Here is a 20,642-nt window from a genome sequence, read left to right as displayed (position 1 = left end):
TGACCTTGAAGTCGAACTCATGCTAACCTGGCTTCTATTCTGGATCGGGTGGAAGTGGATGGCTTCTCAGAGGAGTTGTTTGATATGGAGACTCAGGCCAAGAAGGAATTTGATAAGGCTATTATGCTTCAAGATTAATTGTGGAGAGAAAAGTCAAGGGATAAATGGTTTAGGTTGGGAGATAGATGCACTAAGTACTTTCATCTCTCAACCAAACTGAGAAGATCAAAAAACACCATTTGTAAAATAATTAAGGAGGAGGGCACAGCTCTTACAGATGCAGTTTCTATTGGGACTCACTTTGTCTCGCATTTTGAGGGTTTTTTCAAAAGAGGAGATTCAACCAGGAAGTCCGAGTTACTTGAGGTGATCCCCACCTTGATTTCAGTAGGTGATAATGAAATGTTGGCTAGGATTCCATCGCAGGATGAGATCCAAAGGCGGTGTTTGATCTGGATCCCTTCAGTGCGCGAGGCCCAGACGGGTATCCAAGCACCTTTTTCAGAGTATGTTGGGATATTGTTGGTAGTGATGTGTGTAGGGGGGTGCAAAATTTTTTCAAGGAAGGGGTGGTCACGAAGGGGGTGAACTGTAATTTTTTAAGCCTTGTGCCCAAGGTGGAATCTGCGATCAGTGTGGGACAGTATCGCCCGATCTGCGTGGGTAATTTTTTCTTCAAATTGATCCCAAAAATTATGGCGACTCGGCTTTCATCCATCTTACATTTATTAATCTTACCAGAGCAAGGTGCATTTCAGCAGGGAAAGATCATCTTTGATAACATTGGTGTAGCTTCTGAGCTAACCAACTTAATGTACAGAAAGTGCAGGGGAGGAGGTTTGGGTTTGAAGCTGGACATCCAGAAGGCTTTTGACACCCTAGAATGGGGTTTCTTGTTTTATGTTCTAAAAAAACTTGGGTTCTCTGATTTGTGGATTTCCTGGATACATCAGATCATGTTGTCAACTAGGATTTCGGTGGTGATCAATGGAGGTCCAATGGGTTTCTTCGGCATGGAAAGAGGTCTGAAGCAAGGAGATCCTCTATCTCCCTTACTTTTCATTATCGCTGAAGAGGTGTTATGTCGGGGTCTTTCAGCTCTTCGGATGGCGGGTAGCTTGAAAACTCTACCTGGGCCTAGACAGGTAAACACTCCTTCTCATCTTCTTTATGCTAATGATCTCTTGATTTTCATGAAGGCAGAGTTGTGTGGTGTTAGGAGGGTGAAAAAATTCCTAGAAGATTATGGAGAGTATTCTGGTCAAAAAATTAATCTTACAAAGAGCAAGGCCTTCTTGGAGAGAATCACTGCAACACGTCGACAGCGGCTGGTTTCTGCTCTGCAAATTCCAGTTTGTACCTTTCCCACAAGATATCTGGGGATAAATCTCTTAAAAGGAAGGTTTAAAAAGGATTCGATTTTACCATTAATCGACCACTTCAAGAAAAGACTTGCGGCCTAGAAAGGCCTTCTCCTTTCCATGGCAGGGAGGGTTGAGCTAGTGCGATCAGTTATGAGTAGTATCCCTATCCATAACTTTTCTATTTATTTATGGCCCGCCTCAGCCATAGAAATTATGGAGCGCTGGATCCGCAACTTTATTTGGTCGGGAGAATCTGATAAATCCAAAGCCATCATGGTGAGATGGGATAGTCTTTGCAAGCCCAAACGAGAAGGAGGTTTAGGTATCCGCCGCATGAGAGATGTTAATCTGGATTTGATTGCAAAATTTGCTTGGTCTATTAAATCAGCAAAATCACCACTCGCTGAATTTCTGAAAGGAAGATTTGTAAGTAAAGATGGCCTGCTAAAAAAAACTGTGAGCCCTTCCTCGGTTCGACCTGGAGTTAGAAAAGTGTGGGATTTTATTCTTGCATTGGAGAGATGGGTGGTGGGAGATGGAACCATGGTTCGGTTTTGGCATGATAAATGGATTGGGAATCAATCCATCGAGGATCTCCTGCTGCCTAATCAGATTCCAAGAAATCTATCAGCCACGGTTTTGAATTTCCCAGATGGGAATGGGTGGAGCTTCCCCTTTTGTGATGTCTCATGAGTTTCAGGTGGTCATAAATGAGATTTTGAGTTCGGGTATGACAGCCACAAACAGAAACGATTCCCGGATGTGGGCTCACTCCAAGAATGGAGAGTTCATGGTTACATCGGCATGTGAAGAGATTAGGAAAAAGGCCCCTCCACCCGTGTGGGCCTGGGCAGTATGGCAGCAAGGTTTACACCCACACAGCTCTTTATTTGGATGGCGGATGGCGCACAATGCTCTACCCACAGACGACAAAGTGAGAGGCCACACGATTCCCCTGGTCTCGCGATGTGAATTATGTCATGCTGAAATGGAATCAGGGACGCATATTTTCCTAAATTGTAATTTTTCAGTTATGGTTTGGAAGGATATCCTCTTACTATTTGAGGAGAATTGGAGTGGGTTCCCTTCAATGGAGCTGTTTTTCTCATGGTGGAGGAGAAAGTCCAATGGAGTTTTGCTCCCAAACATCTGGAGGGCTCTTCTTGTAATCACCTGTTAGCAGATTTGGTGGGAGCGTAACAGTCGGAGATACGAAAATAAAATAAGTGATCCTAGGCAAGTAGTAATGAGAAGCCTTAGAGAAATCACATACTGCTCACATATATTGAAGGTTCATGTGCATTCGGTCAAGGAGCTGGTATTGGCGAGGTCACTTAGAATAATCATCTCCAGGTCCCTAAGTAAAAAGGTTGTGGAGGTCACGTGGCGACAGCCGCCGTCGGGGTGGTGGAAGCTCAATACAGATGGGTCTTCAATTGGAAACCCAGGGTCTTCAGGAGTTGGAGGAATTTTTCGCTACCATCTTGGTGTTGTGGCCAGATGTTTTGCTTCCTTTCAAGGAGTTGGAACAAACTATAAAGATGAAATGGCAGCTTTTTTTATTGGCATCAAGGAAGCCCAGAACTTAAGGGTGAGCAAGCTATGGGTGGAATGTGATTCGGCTTCAGTGGTTAAGTCAATACTTTCAGCTAATTTTCCATGGTACCAACTACAGGAATGGTGGGCTGCCTCTATTTTCCTTGCCTCCATACAATGGTGCATCACTCATTGTTTCAGAGAAGGAAACACACCGGCGGACGCTTTAGCCAATCATGCTGCGAGATCACAATCCTCCCAAACATGGAATTACTCTCCAAGCTTTATTGTTCACATGGTTAATTGGGAAGCATTGGGTAGACCACATTACAGGTTCTCTTAGGACCTCACGGTCAGGATAGTTTGCTTTCTTTTGAGTTGAAGCTTAAGGCTGGGCTAGGGTCTTCAGATAATACTATGTAATACTGTACTATTATTTTATCTCTTCCATCAATACATATGTTTCTGATCATTAGCAAAAAAAAAAAAAACCACAAAGGGGCTCAAATTAATTAAATACCTGTTCAGTTTAATTTATCATACAATAAGGCATTTACTTTTCAAAGGTACAGTCCCATGAGGTGAACAAAGCTAAACTTCAGGAGCACAACCAAGCTTTGTTGACAGCAAATCACTATTTGTAGGCTTAAAGAAGTCAATGTCTGGACATTCCAAATTGTATATATTTCAATATTCTCCTTGAAACAAAGCCAGCCTTTGAAAAGAATTCTTCGACCAAACAGTTGTGAGGGAACTCATTCCTTAGTTGTTTGGAGTTGACGAGTGTATCCCATGTCGCTTGAAGAACTCCCTGAACCCATATGCATAAACATCAAAATTGAACTGGAGACAAATCAACTAATACAAATTAGAAGACACAAAGTTTAATCTGTAACGTCCCAAACTCAGACAGGATTCTAGGCACTGCTCTTGCAAGTGTCGACCCATTAGATTACAATCTTACATTAATAGTAATAAATAAATTCCAGTCTCGTTTACAACTTAGTGGAAGCATTATATATTGAATAAAAGTTCAAGTCAAATGTATACATTGGTGGCAGTTATCTATAATGTCGTACAACTAAAATCTTGTTCATTCATTCCATCAACATTCAATATTCTGAAATAACTTTGTTCATAAAATATTTCTCTCTGATCTTCTAACATTATCCAAAGTTTAAATACTCCGGAGCTGAATAAGACTCCAAATTTGACTCGTCATCTGAAAAACATCAACATCTTATAGGGATGAGCTTATGCCCAGTGAGGTGATCTTATACACACAAGCATTCAAAAGAACAATAAATAGAATGGAAACATACATAGCACCTCATAAAACTTCACTTTTTATTTAATTAGGTCAGGTCTTGGCCACTTAGTGACACAAACAGTTGAGGGTGTAGTTGACTACAAACATTCCCAGGCACTTTAGCCCAACATTATAGATGAGCTCTACTCCCATGTATCCAGGCACCGTAGCCCTGGGGGAGGACTCCTCATCTATAAAAACATCATATTAGATGCGCTCTACTCCCATGTGTCCAGGCACCGTAGCCCTGGGGGGGGGACCCTTCGTCTAATCAAACATCATAATAGATGCGCTCTACTCCCATGTATTCAGGCACTGTAGCCCTGGGGGAGGACCCCTCGCCATTTTCATTCCTTTACAAAACCCTCATTCAGTAGATAACCCCCCTACTGGAAAGGGGTGGTAGCCACAGGGATATTTTGCATATTACCATAACCTTGCATTCATACTTCTTTTTCATTCACGTTCTTCTTTTCTTTCTTCCTCTTCCTCTCTTTCATTCCATATTCATTCATTACTTTCACATGGCATATATATTAAATCATCCTCATACATAGATCAATACATAGTACAAATTAGAACTTTATTATGGCATCTTATCATTTCATATGAACATTTCATAATGTACATTAATCAATATACATGTACTGTCATTGATAAAGCATAAAATCACCTCACCAATCAAAAGCTGCCACGTGGCCGAGCCGAGGTCACCTCAAGAACCAAATCGAGCTGAATCGAAAACCGGGCCAACCCGATCTCGGTCAGGTCGCATGGCAGGGCCGAGCACTCGGCCGAGCCCGTAACACATCACCCAAGTCAGCCTTAAAACTCCGGCCGAGCATACACAGGGCGGCCTAAACCGAGGTGACTGTCAAGGTCGACCTCCCATGCCGACCTCACTGGCCGACCTCCTAGGCCGAGCCCTCCACCAAAGTCCTCATAACGGCCCGTTGAGAATCGCAGAGCCATGTCAGCATGTCCTGAGAATCACAGGATAAGGATCGAGCCACAATCCCAACGCGATACGGAATCACGCCAAGTATTGACTCTTACCTTAACAAGAGTCCGACCCCAAAAATGACTCTCCACACCGCTCTGCGCAATAGAACCTTCCAAAAGAAGGACTCCTACCATACTAGGACTCTCCCAACCACCTCACCTCTTCCTCGCTCTATAAATACTCAGGTATGGAGCTCTATTGCTCATCTCGCTTTTACTAGCTATTACGCTGTCGTATTGGAGACCTGACTTGACCGTCGGAGATTCCTAGGTCGGAGCCACACCGGCTCTCTTGCACTCACTTGGTTTTTTGCAGGCTCATCCGTGGGCGAACCGGGCACCGGAGGTTTCCACACGCAACAGATTTGGCACCGTCTGTGGGAACGACGTCAGCAAGCCATCGTCGTTTCTACCAACTTCAAGAGCAGGAACAATGGTGCAAACAAGATTAGGACAGCACGGCTCTGCCTCCCGCAGGGATGAGCCACAACCTGATAGGCAAGCGAGACGTTCTCCGCCCCCTGAGGCATCACGGTAAGGTGCGACCGGAAGACCCCCTCGGGCAGGGGGTGTGCAGCCCAACATGGGCGCCGCGGCCCATCCGACTCCCCCGCCAGAGGGTGGGAATGGTGGAAGTGTGTTGGAAACAGCAGCAGCTGATCGGACACAGGTCGAACCAAACTTGAACAGGCTGAGCCTACCACTGGCGCCACCCTTACCGAATGATTTGGATACGGAAGCCCCGGCAAAAAATTGACAAGTTATGGATTTGCAGGTGCAGATGCTGCACACCAACGAGATGCTGCGTACTTTCATGACCCAGATGGCCCGGGGTGGGCTAATGGGTCAACCACTGATCGTGCCCCCTCCAGCCCCGGTGGTTCGCGTAGAGGGAAACTTGCCTCAGAATGGTGGCCAGCATTTGGCCGAGCCTAGTCGAGCCGCATCGTCACATCCTCCTAGTCAAAAAACTCCTCCTCCGCATCCCAATAGGAGCGCTCGATGGGGTGAGTAGAAGCATCGCCGGAGCCCAAAGACTGGGCAAGAGATAGAACCAGCAGCTTTGGTAGCGAGGAGATCTGTATTTTTGGGCCGGCTCGAAGAGGACGGACAGCAGGGCACTCTGAGAATAGCAGGAGGCAGCCCTCGAAGCCGAAGCCCACCGCCTCTCCGAGAAGAACAGCCGAGGAGCCCCTGTGGGTCCAATTTCCAGGTAGAAAGAAGAATAAGGAGGGGTGATGCTGACCGAGCAGACCATTTTGGCCGACCTCAACAGGACGACCAAGTGAACCGATCCCGAGTTGAAGGATAAAATGGCCGACCTCGGTCGAATGAATGGGACGATTTGCACCGGGTGGAAGAGTCGAACGATCGAGCACATGAAACCGAGCTGGAAAAGCGGCTACGAGACTTGGCTGAGCAGGTTGAGGGATTGAAGAAACAGGTGACCCCGGATGCCTATTCACTGGTCGAACGACACCCTTATCCTCCCGAGATCATGATCGTGCCACTACCGGCCAGGTTCAAGCCTCCTCCCTTCCGCCGGTATGACGGGACGACCGACCCGACGGATTATATCAACTACTTCAATGCGATGATGACCATGTACGAGGGAATCGAGATTCTCTTGTTGGGCTTTCCTTGCATCCCTCAAGGGCGCGGCGACCTCATGGTTCTCCTGGTTGCCATCGAACTCCATAACAGGCTTCTCTCAGATCTGTCGAGCCTTCGTCAAGCGCTTCCAGAGTAGTATGAAACACAAGAAGATGACGGTCAACCTCCTCAGCGTGAAGCAACGATTTGATGAGTCGATCCGAGCTTTTGTCTCACGTTTCAATAAAGAATCCTTAAACATCAAGGATTTGGATGAGGCTACGGCCCATAGTACGATCAGCAATGGGCTCGCTGACATGGACCTCATAAAGGACTTGGCCCGGAAGCTTACTAGAAACCTGTTCGAGCTCTTGGAGAGGTGCAATGAGTTTGTAAATATGGCCGAGGTGCTCCAAGCTCGGAAGGGAAATGAAGGCCGACCCGAGAAGAAAAGGCTGACAATTGATGACCGTAAGGAGGAAAAGCGGCCCAAGACGGATCGCCGAGCTGAGAGATTAGACTAAGCTCAGAGTCCCGATTACACCCCACTGAATACCTCGCGCAAAGAGATTTTGATGCAAATACAGGACGGCGGGTACATCCGCCGACCCCGACCGATGTAAGCTGGGTCATCTCAGAATCCCAACAAGTATTGTCAATTCCACAAGGACATAGGTCACGACACCGAGGATTGTTATCAGCTAAAAAGAGAAATTGAAGAGCTGATAAAAGCGGGGCACCTAAAGCGATATGTCAAGGGAGGCCGAGAAGAACGTGGGGGTCGGTGACCTAAAGATCACAATCAAAAGAAAGCCGAGCCGAGGTCCGAAAAGATCCGGGCTGAGCGTGACGAAGATAAAGCCCGAGCCGAGAAGAAAGATGACAGATCCGGGCCGAGCAGTGACAAAGGAGCTCCCATATACACTATCCTTAGAGGGCCCGGACAAAAGTCCCCTCGGAAGGCCAAGGCAAATGCGCGGTTCGTTGGAGTCGCCGAGATACTAGGCAAAAGGCCGAAGTCTGAGGCGACGATCTCCTTCACCGAGGCCGACCTAGAAGGTTTAAGCCTACCTCACGATGATGCTTTGGTGGTGCAGGTGGAAATTGCAAAGAGACCCATTCATCGCATATTGGTCGACACGGGCGCATCCGTGGACCTTATGTCGCTAGACGCGTACCGAAAATTTGGCTTCGACGATGAAGCGCTCAAGCCACAGGGTACCTCACTTCATGGGTTCTCGGGAGCCGTCTCCACCATCAAGGGCTCAATCGACCTACTGGTCACATTCGAACAAGCTCCATGTCAAGCGACGATCCAAGTCAAATTCATGGTAGTGCGGTCGGTGGTGGCCTTCAATGCCATACTCGGCCACCCATCATTGACCGCTCTCCAAGCCATCATCTCGCCGACACACTTGAAGATGAAGTTCCTAACAGAGAACGGCATTGGAGAAATCTGAGGTGATCAAAAGAAAGCTCGGGAGTGTTACGCCACATTCGTCAAGAAAAATAAAGGCAACGTCCACGGAATGGCGATGTGCGTCAAACACCTCCCAGAAGACTAGCGGGATGAGCTCACAGAAAGGAGTGGAAGACCTGTAGAAGATCTCACCCCATTCTCCCTCAGCGATGAAGATCCGACGAAGATGGTACAACTCGGGTCATTGTTGAGCGAGGAACAAAGGAATCAGTTCGAAAACTTCTTGAAGGAAAATGCCGACGTATTCGCTTGGTCGGCCTCCGACATGCCTGGTATACCTCGGCATATAGCCGAGCATCAACTACACATAGATCCGAGTCGAAAGCCGGTTCAACAGAAGAGAAGGAACTATGCCCTTGATCGCCAAGCCACCATTAAGGAAGAAGTAGAGAAGCTACATCGATCAGGTTTCATCCGAGAAGAAAAATTCCCGACTTGGTTGGTGAACGTCGTTATGGTTCCCAAGCCGAATGGGAAATGGAGGATGTGTGTCGACTACACCGACTTTAACAAGGCTTGCCCAAAGGATGAGTACCCGTTACCTCAGATTGATCTCTTGATTGACACCACGGCGGGACACGAAATGTTGAGCTTCATGGTCGCATACTCCGGCTACAGCCAAATCATGATGCATGAAGAGGATGAGTCGTACACGGCATTCCGAACTAACCAAGAAAATTTTTGCTACAAGGTCATGCCATTCAGATTAAAGAACGCTGGAGCAACATACCAGCGGCTCGTGAACTATATATTTCGCTAGCAGATCGGAAGAAACATGGAAGTCTACGTGGACGACATGTTAGTAAAGAGCTTGAAGGCCGAGCACCACTTGGTCGACCTGGAAGAGGCCTTTGGCGTATTAAGGAAGAACCAAATGAAACTGAACCCCGCCAAGTGTGCATTTGGCGTGACCTCGGGAAAGTTCCTCGGCTTCATGGTCTCTGTCAGAGGCATCGAAGCCAATCCGGCAAAAATCAAGGCCATCCAAGAGATGAGCCCTCCAAGGACGGTTCGAGAAGTACAAAGGATAAACGGGCGAGTGGCGACGTTGGCACGATTCATGTCGAGGTCGGGCGACAAGTGCCTACCGTTCTTCAAGGCCCTCAAGAACATTCGAAACCCGAAGGACTTCGTCTGGTCGGACGAGTGCCAACAATCTTTTGAGGGGCTGAAGAAATACTTGAAGAACCTGCCTCTGCTCAGCCGACCCGAGCCAAAAGAAGAGCTTCAAGTTTACTTAGCTGCTACCCCGGTGGCGGTCAGCATGGTGTTGGTTAGGGAAGAAGACCGAACTCAGAAGCCTATATACTACATCAGCCATGTTCTTGTCGACACCGAGACGAGATACTCTAGGTTCGAGAAGGTAGCATTCTCTCTTGTCACCGCCGTGAGAAAACTAAGGCCATACTTTCAAGCTCATCAGATTGCGGTGCTGACCGACCAGCCTCTCAAGAAGATATTACACAAGCTCGACGTATCAGGTCGGCTGATCACTTGGGCGATCGAGCTGAGTGAGTACGATATAAGCTATCGCCCGAGGATCGTGATAAAAGGACAAGCCCTTGCCGACTTCATCGCCGAGTGCACAGGTCGAGGAAGAGAAGAAAGCAGAAGAAGCCAATACAGAAGTTGAGGCAGACCCGACCTGGACCATGAACGTTGACGGCTCGATCAACCCCAGAGGAAGCGGAGCTGGGCTGATCTTGGTAAGCTCCGAAGGGTTTTGCGTCCAATATGCCCTAAGGTTCAAGTTCCCAGCCTCAAACAATGAGGCCGAGTATGAGGACCTCCTGGCCGGACTCCGAGTCAGGAAAGCCATAGGCGTCAAGCAATTGAGGGTACGAGGAGATTCGCAACTTGTGGTCAACCAGGTTAACGGAGACTATGAGGCGAAAGACGAAAGAATGATAGCCTACTTGAGCCGAGTACGGGAGTTGATTTCGAGCTCGAGCACTTTGAGATGACCCAAGTACCGAGGAAAGAGAACGTCGTGGCCGATACCCTGTCTAGGTTGGCCGAGGCCGACCTCCCAAATCTGAGCCAATCAGTGTACATCAAGATTCTAGAGAAGCCATCCTTGCAAGATGAAACCGTCAAACACATTGAGGAGGACGGGCCGACTTGGATGGATCCCATTGTAAACTATTTGGAGAATGACCAGCTCCGGGAGAATCGGGAAGAAGCGAGGAAAGTCAAAATCTGAGCTGCCAAGTACACAATGATCGATGGGGTGCTCTATAAAAAAGCCATCTCAGCGCCCTCGGGCCGAAGGGCGTTGAGTACACCCTGGCCGAGGTGCACGAAGGAATATGCGAGAGCCACATGGGTGGTCGAGCCCTAGTATACAAGATATTACGAAAATGTTTCTACTGGACGAAAATGCAAGAAGAGGCCATGAAGTATGTGAAGACGTGCGAGAAGTGTCAGCTCTTCACACCAGTGCCCAGCCGACCTGTAACCAAGCTGACCTCTATGCTGAGTCCAATTCCTTTCGCCATGTGGGGGATGGATATACTTGGAGACTTCACCCTGGCTTCCGAAAATTGAAAATACGTGGTCGTCGCCATCGACTACTTCACTAAGTGGGTTGAGGCTGAGCCCTTGGCCACCATCACCGAGAAGAGCATGGAGAAATTCTTCCGAGATAAGATCATCTACAGGTTCGGACTACCAAAAGTGCTCATCACAGATAATGGCACACAATTCAATAACCTGGCCTTTCAAGACTTCTGCAAGCACTTCTATATTGACTTCCGACCAGTCTTAGTAGCTCATCCACAAGCAAATGGACAAGTAGAAGTGTCCAACCAAACACTACTCGCTGGCATCAAGAGAAGGTTGGATGAGGCTAAAGGAAGATGGGTGGAAGAGCTCCCAAGTGTCTTATGGGCATATAGGACGACTGTAAGAACACCAACCGGGGAGAGCCCTTTTCGGCTAGCATACGGGACCGAGACCCTCACCCTGGTCGAGATCATGGCATCGTCATACCGAGTGCTCAATTTTAATGAGAAGACTTATGAAGATGGGCTGAGAGCCAACCTTGACTTCCTCGATGAAGTTCGAGAAAATGCCCTACTCCGGAACACAATATACCAACAGAGGTCGGCAAAGTACTATGACTCAAGGGTGAAGGAGCGACACTTCTGCCAAGGGGACCTCGTCCTCAGAAAGCTCAGTGCGGCCCAGCCAAGATAGCAAGGAAAGTTAGCACCAAATTGGGAAGGCCCGTACATAGTCTCCAAGCAGATTCGCCCAGGGACGTATCCCTTGCAGACTCCGGAGGGCAGGAAGGTACCGAGACCTTGGAACTCGGAAAATTTGAAGAAATTTTTTCAGTAATTTCCTTAAGTATTCTGTTCGGCACGGTTTATGATGAGCATATTTGTATTTGGCTTTAGCCCCGACTTTTAATTCAATAAAACAAAGACTTTCTCCACCACTTGGCGAGTATTTTCAAGCTCCAAAATCAAATCGTAAGACCGGTCCTCATAGACCTGGCTAACCTCGACCGACCCTCATAGCTCGGCAACTGAGTCGTAAGACCAGTCCTCATAGACCTGGCCGACCTCCAAGACCGACCCTCATAGGTCAGCAACCAAGTCATAAGATCGGACCCCATAGACCTGGTCGACGTCAAAGACCGACCCTCATAGGTCGGTAACCAAGTTATAAGACCGGTCCTCATAGACCTTACCGACCTCGGCCGACCTCGAAGACCGACCCTCATAGCTCAGCAACTAAGTCGTAAGATCGGTCCTCATAGACCTGGCCGACCTCCAAGACCGACCCTCATAGGTCGGCAACCAAGTCATAAGACCGGTCCTCATAGACCTGGCCGACCTCCAAGACCGACCCTCATAGGTTGGCAACCAAGTCATAAGACCAGTCCTCATAGACTTGGCCGAGCTGAATAAATACCAAAGTTTAAGCAAAATTTTCAAGGCATTAGGCTCGGCCATAGCGTCGGCTCGGTAGCGTAGCCACTCAAAGGGTATCCGACCCGAGCTCGGCTACGAGGCCGGGTCGGCAGTTCAACCTCAACATTCAAAACAAATTCACAAAGAAAGGAAAGCAAACAACTGCCGAGCTCAAACACTTAGGCAAATTTGGAAAAGAACGTTCTATTCATTGAAGGCCGACACCTCAGCAAGGTTACAAAAAGTGGGCAGCTCGGCCCTGTACATTAAAAAAAAAAAAAAAAGAGAGAAAAAGAGAAAAATTTGTTCAAAACCCCCCGCAGGGGGACATATACATCAAAGAGAAAAAAGGGGGCCTAGAGCTCGGCGATATGGAGGGGGTCCTTGGCGGCAGGGTCCTCGGCGGCAACCTCCTTGTTAGCGACATCCTCGGCGAAAGGGGCGACCTCGTCTCTGGGAGCGGTCTCGGCCAGGCCGGCCTGGTCAACCTCCACCCCAACCTCATCTCCCAACTCCTCGACCACAGTGGTCCCGTCGTCATCAAATCGAGAAAGGTTGAGGGTGGGGTAAGAAGCCTTTATCTCCTTCAGGAGGTCGGCTCGGCCCGCGTCATAGCCCTCTCCGTACGGTGGCTTCCTTATCTCATGACACACCTTGGTGTATTCCGCTGACATGAGGTAGTCGCTAACGGCTTTTGCTCCAGCCCGGGCCAGGTCGTCCTTGGCCTTCTTCTTGGCTTGGCCGAGCTGAGCCCTCAAGGTCTGGACCTCCTCCTTCTGCTCCGCCGCCTTCTCCTTTAGACCCTCGACATTCTCCACTGCCTCGGCAAGCTTCAAGACAGTCTCGCGGCGTGCCACGACAGCCTCGCGAGCCACATTATTGGCTTGCTCGACCTGGACCTCGAGAGAATCATTCGCGGTTAGAAGCTGCTCAAAATGAAGCATGGTCTCCACCGCCTTGGCGAAGCCCTACCAGAAAAGATCCGACCAAATGTCAGATCAGACTCCATAGGTCGGATCCATTCATAAGAACCGAGCAGAAAGCTTACCATGTTGAAGTCCTGGAACAGGGAGGAGAGGAGCTCGGGATCGGACAACTTCTCTAGCATTTCCTTGTCCTTGGGGAGCCGACTTGTATCAAGCCACTCCTTGGCATGAGCGGCCGACGACAGTGCCGAGCTGAGAGCTTCTGGCGTTTGATGTCCCTCGGCGGGCTCAGCTTGCCCTTTCAACCCTTCCCTCTTTGGGAGGGGCTCAGCGGGGCTCTATCCTTCTTGGCCTCGAGGCCGACCACCATGTCAGCTGGGCTCGACAGCGTCCCCTTGCCCTTCGCCTTGGAAGACTCGCCCCAAGATTTTTTCTCGGCGTTCTTCCTCCTTCTGTCCATAATGGTCTCAGCCCTAAGCCGAGCTGAATCCATTGGGGGAATGTGGCCGACCACTGCAAGAAAGACAGAACGTTAGAAGCATACCAAAAAGAAAAAAGACCAAGTAAATGGGTTAGCTCAGGGGACAGAAACCGGCTCAGCTCGGATACCCTACCCAGAGTCAGGTTCCACCTTTGGAGAAACCCTTCTTCTTGAAGCTGGAGGACATTGAAAGGCGGGTGCTGACGAACCAGATCGAGCGATGTCAGCTCGTTCTTATTCAGAGGCAGAGTCCTATTGACGTAGTTCAGGTGGATGTCCTTCCACTCGGTTTGGAAAGGGCAGTTTGGGATGGAAGCGAAGAAAAACTGAGGCTTCCAGTGTTTGTTATAGCTTGATGTCCCGACCAGAAACTTATGGCCGCTCAGGGCTGCACTCTTCCCAGTTCGGCGGGTGAAATAGTACCACCCCTTCTCCGACGACCTCTGCAGAAAGTAGAGCCGAGAGAAGAGGGCCACGCTCACAGCTCGGCCCATCTCGCAGAAGAGGACGTGGAAGCCGTATAAGACTAGCCATGAGTTCGGCACCAGCTGACCTGGGGAGAGGTGGAAGTGGTCCAAGATTTGATCCACCAGGCAGAGCACGGGAAGCCTGAAGGCGTATTTGAATGGGATCTCGTACAAAACCAACTCGTCGAGCCGGATGAAGCAGGCCATCTCCCCAAGACAAGGAGCTCAGAGTTTGATGTCCTCGGAGATGGCATAGGTTGCCCTGAGGCGGTGGAGGTCGGCGTCAGTAATTGTACTCGGGATGGTTCCAACACTTCCCTCTTCAGGCTCAGGAGCGCCAGCAGATGAGCTGACTGAACCGACCCCACCTCAGGAAGAACCTCCCTCGTCTGACTCCTCCTCATCTGTAGAAGACGATCCCGAGCCCTCAGCTCAGTCTTCAGGAATCGGCTGGGCCTCAAGGCTGGACTCCATGGGTAGGGGAAGCTCGGCGACGTCGGCTTGACGTGGCTCCGCTACAGAGGGCTCGTCTGAGGTCGAGCCCAACAGGTCTATCGTGGGAGAACAAACTGGGAGCTCTCGGCTCGGACTCGCGCCCTCTGCCGCCCAGGTGAACACCTCGCCCACATGACTACTACCAATTGACATACTGGTCGGAAAAGACTTACTGGTTGAAGAAGAGCTGAAGACGAGCTGAGCACGAACTAGAAAGCGTCGAGCACTGGAGAGCTGAGAAATCCAAGCTAGCTGAGCGGTCAATAACTTGAAGCAGTGAAGAATGAACAGGGAGGAGTCGCCTATTTATAACTCTTGGGCTGAACTGATCCAACGGCCGAGGAGAGTCCAGCGAGAATCAATGGTCCAGATCAAAGGACGATTCAAATTCCCGAGCCTGCCATAATGACTCCAGCTGACAAGGCACTGACGCCCCAACTGTCAGACCGTACAATATCAAATCACTGACAAAGGGAGCTCGGTTCGGCCGCAAACAGACCAAGAAACTGCACTCATCAGTGCCGAGCCGACCCCTGATGAGTGGGAGGGCGATAAAGCATAAAATCACCTCACCAATCAGAAGCTGCCACGTGGCTGAGCCGAGGTCACCCCAAGAACCGAATCGAGCTAAATCAGAAATTGGGCCGACCCAATCTCCGTCAGGTCGCATGGCTGGGCCGAGCCCGCGACACATTACCCAAGTCAACCTTAAAACTCTGGCCGAGCATACACAGGGCGGCCTAAGCCGAGGTGACTGCCAAGGTCGACCTCCCATGCCGACCTCACTGGCCGACCTCCTAGGCCGAACCCTCCACCAAAGTCCTCATAACGGTCAGCCGAGAATCGCGGAGCCATGTCAGCACGTCCCGAGAATCACGGGATAAGCATCGAGCCACAATCCCAACGAGATACCGAATCACGCCAAGTATGGACTCTTACCTTAACAATAGTCCGACCCCAAAAATGACTCTCCACACCGCTCTGCGCAATAGAACCTTCCAAAAGGACTCCTACCATACTAGGACTCTCCCAACCGCCTCACCTCATCCTCGCTCTATAAATACTCAGGTATGAAGCTCTATTGCTCATCTCACTTTTACTAGCTGTTACGCTGTCACATTGGAGACCTGACTTGAGCGTTGGAGATTCCTAGGCCGGAGCATCACCGGCTCTCTTGCGCTCACTCGGTTTTTTGCAGGCTCATCCGTGGGCGAACCGGGCATCGGAGGTTTCCACACGCAACAGTCATGTTAAACATTTCATATATTATTGAAGAACCTAGACCTTGTTGCTGCTTCTTCTTTTATTCTCTTTATGAATCCAACTTCACTAAAGTATCTCCAACATCTTTTATCTCCAGCATCTTTAACGCTCTAACTCACCTTTAATTTTAATATCCTTTGTAGATTAGCTTCAAACCCAATCTGATTTCCTTTTTCAATTCTTGATGAACCAGCTATACTTCTTCTATTCTTCCTTCTTTTGCAATTTCTTTTTCAATTCCTATCATTTTTGTACTTGGTTTTACTTTAAGATTAACAATTCCAGCACCAATTGCACACAACCACTCCATTCCTCTTTCAATTTACATTTCCCATTTGATTCTCTTCTTCCACCTTCTTCTTCTTTTTAAGTCCAGAATTCTTAGAACCTCCGGCAAAACCTCTGTACGTCAACTTCTCATCCTTTTCTTTTCTTCTTCTTTGTCTTCTCAGTTTCGATTGTGTATGCCAAGACCTTCTTAAGCCTTAATCCTTACTCATCTATTTATATATTAACATCAATTTAACCAAAACCATAGTAATAAATAATAACCCAGCTTCCCTTCTTCTTTTCTTTCAATCCCTTCTTTCAAATCAAAACTCTAGCAACATAAAGCCCAGTCCTCCTTTCAATTTAGGTTCCAACAACAAACCCCTTTAAAATCTGAACTCGAGCTTCCTCTACTTCCTTCTTCTTCCTTTTCTTCTTTCTTAGTTCCAACAACTCTAGCAACACCTCTGAACTTCAGCTTCTCATCATCTTCCTTTCTTCTTATTTTTCCTCTTCTTTTTCTTCCAAGTCTGAAACTTTGCAGTGTGCTAACCGATTCCTTTTTCTTCTTTTCCTTAGCTCCACAACAACATAGGCAACCAAAATAACTCTCCCAGCTCTAACGTAGAACTCCCTATTCCCTATTCCCTATTCTTTCCTTAGTCAATCAATCAACCACCTCCAGCTTGTAACTTTTTCACCACCAACTTCACTTAGACATCCTCATAGTCAAAGTTCCTAGCCACCAGCAGCTTAACTTAGGCAACTTTATCAGCCAGACAGCCACCTCCTACTTCTACTAATAGTCTAATACACCTCCTCCTTGTTACTTGGCAGCAATCCAAGCCCAACTCAATCCATCCTCATCCCTTGGGTTCATTCGAACCCATGGTTGGACCAATGGTTCATCTGAGCCAAGCCAAGCCAAGCCAAGCCAAACCAAACCAAACCAGACCAGACCAGACCACCTCCTACTTGACTATTCACATCTACTTCACTATTCACTTAGTGTATTATACAATTACAAATTATATGTTATATGAACCATACATACACCATAGTGTATTATAGGGGTGTCAACGGGCCGGTTCGGGCCGGTTTCGGTTCGGGCTTTTCGGTTTCGATGTGACTTTTATAGAAACCGAAACCAAACCATTAAGAAATATTCGGTTTCGGTGCGGTTTGGTTTCGTGTCGGTTTCGATTTATGATAACGGGTTGATATCGGTTTGGATTCAGTTTGGTACCGGTTTTATATAACTAGTATGGTCCGGTTAGTGCTAATTTTTCTTCTATTTCTCTTTTAAATACGTAAAATATTTCAAATACAATGCATCTTTGTATCCTATGTCCTATGGCCTATGGATATAATTGGTTGGGTAATCACTAACAAAGGCTATGAGATAAAGTGAGAAACTATCACAACACATTTAGGGGGCAATGGGGCATTAGGCATTTAGTGATTTACTCATTTATCGGGTTAGGTCGGTTCGGGCCTAACGGTTCGGGCTACCGGTGCACCGTCGGGCTAGCCCAAACCAAACCAAACTGTTTGCCTTTATGGATCCACAAACCGAACCAAACCATTAAGAGTTCGGTCCGGTGTGGTCCGGGCTGGTTCGGGCTGGTTCGGGCTGGTTTCACCGTTTCGGGTTGGGTATTGACACCCCTAGTGTATTACATAATATAAAACTCACATAATTTTTATAACTTATACTAAAATTAATGAAATAATTCTCTTCACATTATAATAATATAAAACATTATACAATCTACTAATATAATACTAAAACAGAATATCAAGCAATAAAATACTCTCAATTATTCAAATACTATTAAAATATTCATAAAATCATTAGAATATTCTAGGATACCTAATATAATAATAAAATATTCATGACCTGCATTCGACGTGTTACATAATCACTATAAAGTTATATATGACATAAGCCCAAAAATATGTACATAATTAGATTCAGAACAATCAACAAATTTAAATTGCTCTGAAGATTTTTTTTGTGGGGGGGGGGGGGGGGAGGGGGGTGGGTTGGGGTTGCAGAGCTCATTATATTAGAAATATACAAAAGGGCTATCTAAAAATTTGGTCCATCGCCAAACCAAGGCACCTGATGAGATTTAATAGATAGAATTGCAAATGAATTTTAGAACTTACAGGCAAGACCTTGACCGAGTACCTTGTTATATTAGGATCCACAACCCTTCCTTGGTTCACAGCCTATAACAAAGATATTTGTTATGAAAGAGGTTAGTTTTGATAAAGAATCAGAAGCAATGATTTATAAGACTAAATGTCAATAAGACAAAATCTTGGCAACCAGAATGTTGCTGCTATAACTAAGGAATCTACAGCTAGAACAAAGGTCTTTTAATAACTAAGGAATCTACAGCTAGAACAAAGCTAAAGACCTTGAACTCTGCATCCATTTTCCATAAGAAAGTTCAAAATGATTCTGAGAAAAATTCTTGGGGAAGTGATCAACATTTGAAAGTAGAGGCCTGAGGCCTAAGGCCAGTTTCAAGCAATCAGCACTACCCTTCAACTATTCATATTCGTCAGGGAGTAAACTGCCATCTGCCGTGTCTTGACACCACAGGGACCACTAGCCAGGGAGCCAGCAGCCGGTGAATACAACTCCTGGCTATCCCCCCCCCTTCCCAACCTACAATGATAAGTACTGGATTTCTGGATAAGGAAACCAACTTGTGTCATTCTGCAGCACCAAATTAATTTTCACGTGTTCCTTTTTGTTGTTGTTTTTTGATAGGTAGGCTCTGTAGTTGTGAGACGTGGTTCTTGCCAACTGAGCTAACCCCTTGGGGTTCACAATACAAGTTTATACAAAAAGGGAGGGCCATTTATAGTGAAAGTATGCCTTCTTTTGTAACTGTGAGACTGGAGCACTGCATTAGCAGCAACACCACCGCCACCCTAAATTTATTGTTAATAAACTGAAGGATTAAATAATGGAAAGAGAAATAACTAAAGCAATAACCCTCAGAGTACCAAAAAATGAAAATTTAGTTGAAGAAATGCAAAACCTACTTGTTCTGGGCTGTGGAATATTTCAATGAAGGGATAGTCTTTCCGCTACCGTGTGACCTGAATAATAGGAAGAGTCAATGGTAGGCGGAAGTACAATGGAACATATGAAAGCCATGCATTGAAGTGATGCATGTGCAACCATTTTTTTTGGATTAGGTGTTAGAGTTGTTAGTAAATATGTAACAAAGGTAGTTTGGGAACTAGACTGTGGACTAGTTGCATGTATTTTATCTTGTTTGTCTCTTTTAACCTTTTATCTCCCTAGGGAGATGGATATAATACGTCTATTACTTCTATTCAAGTAATATAGAGTGTGGAGAAGTCTCTCCAACACACAAGCATTACGACCGAAATATCACTCTTCCATTCTCTTGTTCTCTCCTTCCTCTCTTCCTCTCTTCCTCTCCTCCATCTTCTTCCTCTTTTCTTACCTACATCCTTAACCTAAAATCCAACTTGGTATCAGAGCTTTAGATTTGAGAGTGGTATCATCACTCCTTTCCCCATTCTTTCCCTCTCTTTGAAATCCTAGAACTCAAAGGATTTCAAGGAAGAGGTTCCTATGTAAACCTTTTGCTGAAGAGACATGAAATAGGTTCTCTACAACCTATTTAGGTGTTTGAAGATGGTCTTTGAGCCACTTTGAAGCTCCATTGAACTTGTTTTGAAGCAAACCAAGCTGCAGCTAAGGTTTTCACCAGCTCAAGATTGCAGGCCATGTCTCTCTATTTCTCGGCATGTTTTTAGAGCTTGGAATAGCTCAATAGAATCATACAAGGGTTCTATTTATGCTCCAAATGTACCTCCTTGATGAATGAAGGTACTGTTTGAGCATAGCTCATTTTCGTTGGGTCTGTTCTTCTACCTAGATTTTCGCCAGTTGCAGGTTGAGTCCATGGCTTAGTTCCATTTCAGCATGGGTTTGGTTGTTGGAGCAGCCAACTAGGATCGTACAAGGGTCCTACTTCTGCCTTTTGTGTTCTCCATTGATGGATGAGACCCTTCTTTGAGCATTACTCAGTTTCGTGGTGACTTTTTTTTCTGCCTAGGTAAACCCGATAATGCTGTCTTTCCCTTGTTCTTGCATTTAGGGTACATTGGGCTTCTTGTTTGGTAGAGAGGTGATTATGAATACTTGTATTAGAAATCTTGGAGCTTGTGTAAGCTGTTTTTACTCCTTGAAGAGTGTGAGAGTGAAGCTTTGTCTTGCTGGAATCTCTGTTTTGTTAGGATCCTTTATTTGGGTTGAGTGTGCACTTCTCCTTGCTGTTTGTTATCTGTTTATGGTCAAGTGTTCTCCCATACACTATGGTTGATACAGCTGCATCTGAGCTTGGTTCAGCTACCTCACAGCCTCTCCCCACAGCTCCTCTAGTTGTTTATGACAGTGTACCTACATAGATCTCCTTTGTGAAACTTGATGGCACTAATTATTTGGACTGGTCACACTTTGTGAGGCTTTCACAAAGGAGC

The 20,642-nt window shown here is 47.0% G+C and overlaps 1 long non-coding RNA gene across 1 annotated transcript; it reads right to left on the bottom strand.

Annotated features, from left to right (window-relative positions):
• Positions 1-3,616: 3,616 nt before the first annotated feature.
• LOC122664339 lies at positions 3,617-19,223 on the bottom strand. The gene is made up of 3 exons (XR_006333328.1): positions 19,170-19,223; positions 18,279-18,341; positions 3,617-3,743 (listed from the first exon to the last, which is right to left on the bottom strand). It is a non-coding gene; the product is annotated as an uncharacterized LOC122664339 (long non-coding RNA).
• Between the last annotated feature and the right edge of the window lie 1,419 nt (positions 19,224-20,642).

Source organism: Telopea speciosissima, chromosome 6 (assembly GCF_018873765.1).
Source record: "Telopea speciosissima isolate NSW1024214 ecotype Mountain lineage chromosome 6, Tspe_v1, whole genome shotgun sequence".
Taxonomy (NCBI): Eukaryota; Viridiplantae; Streptophyta; class Magnoliopsida; order Proteales; family Proteaceae; genus Telopea; species Telopea speciosissima.
This window is presented reverse-complemented; position numbering and strand designations above follow the sequence as displayed.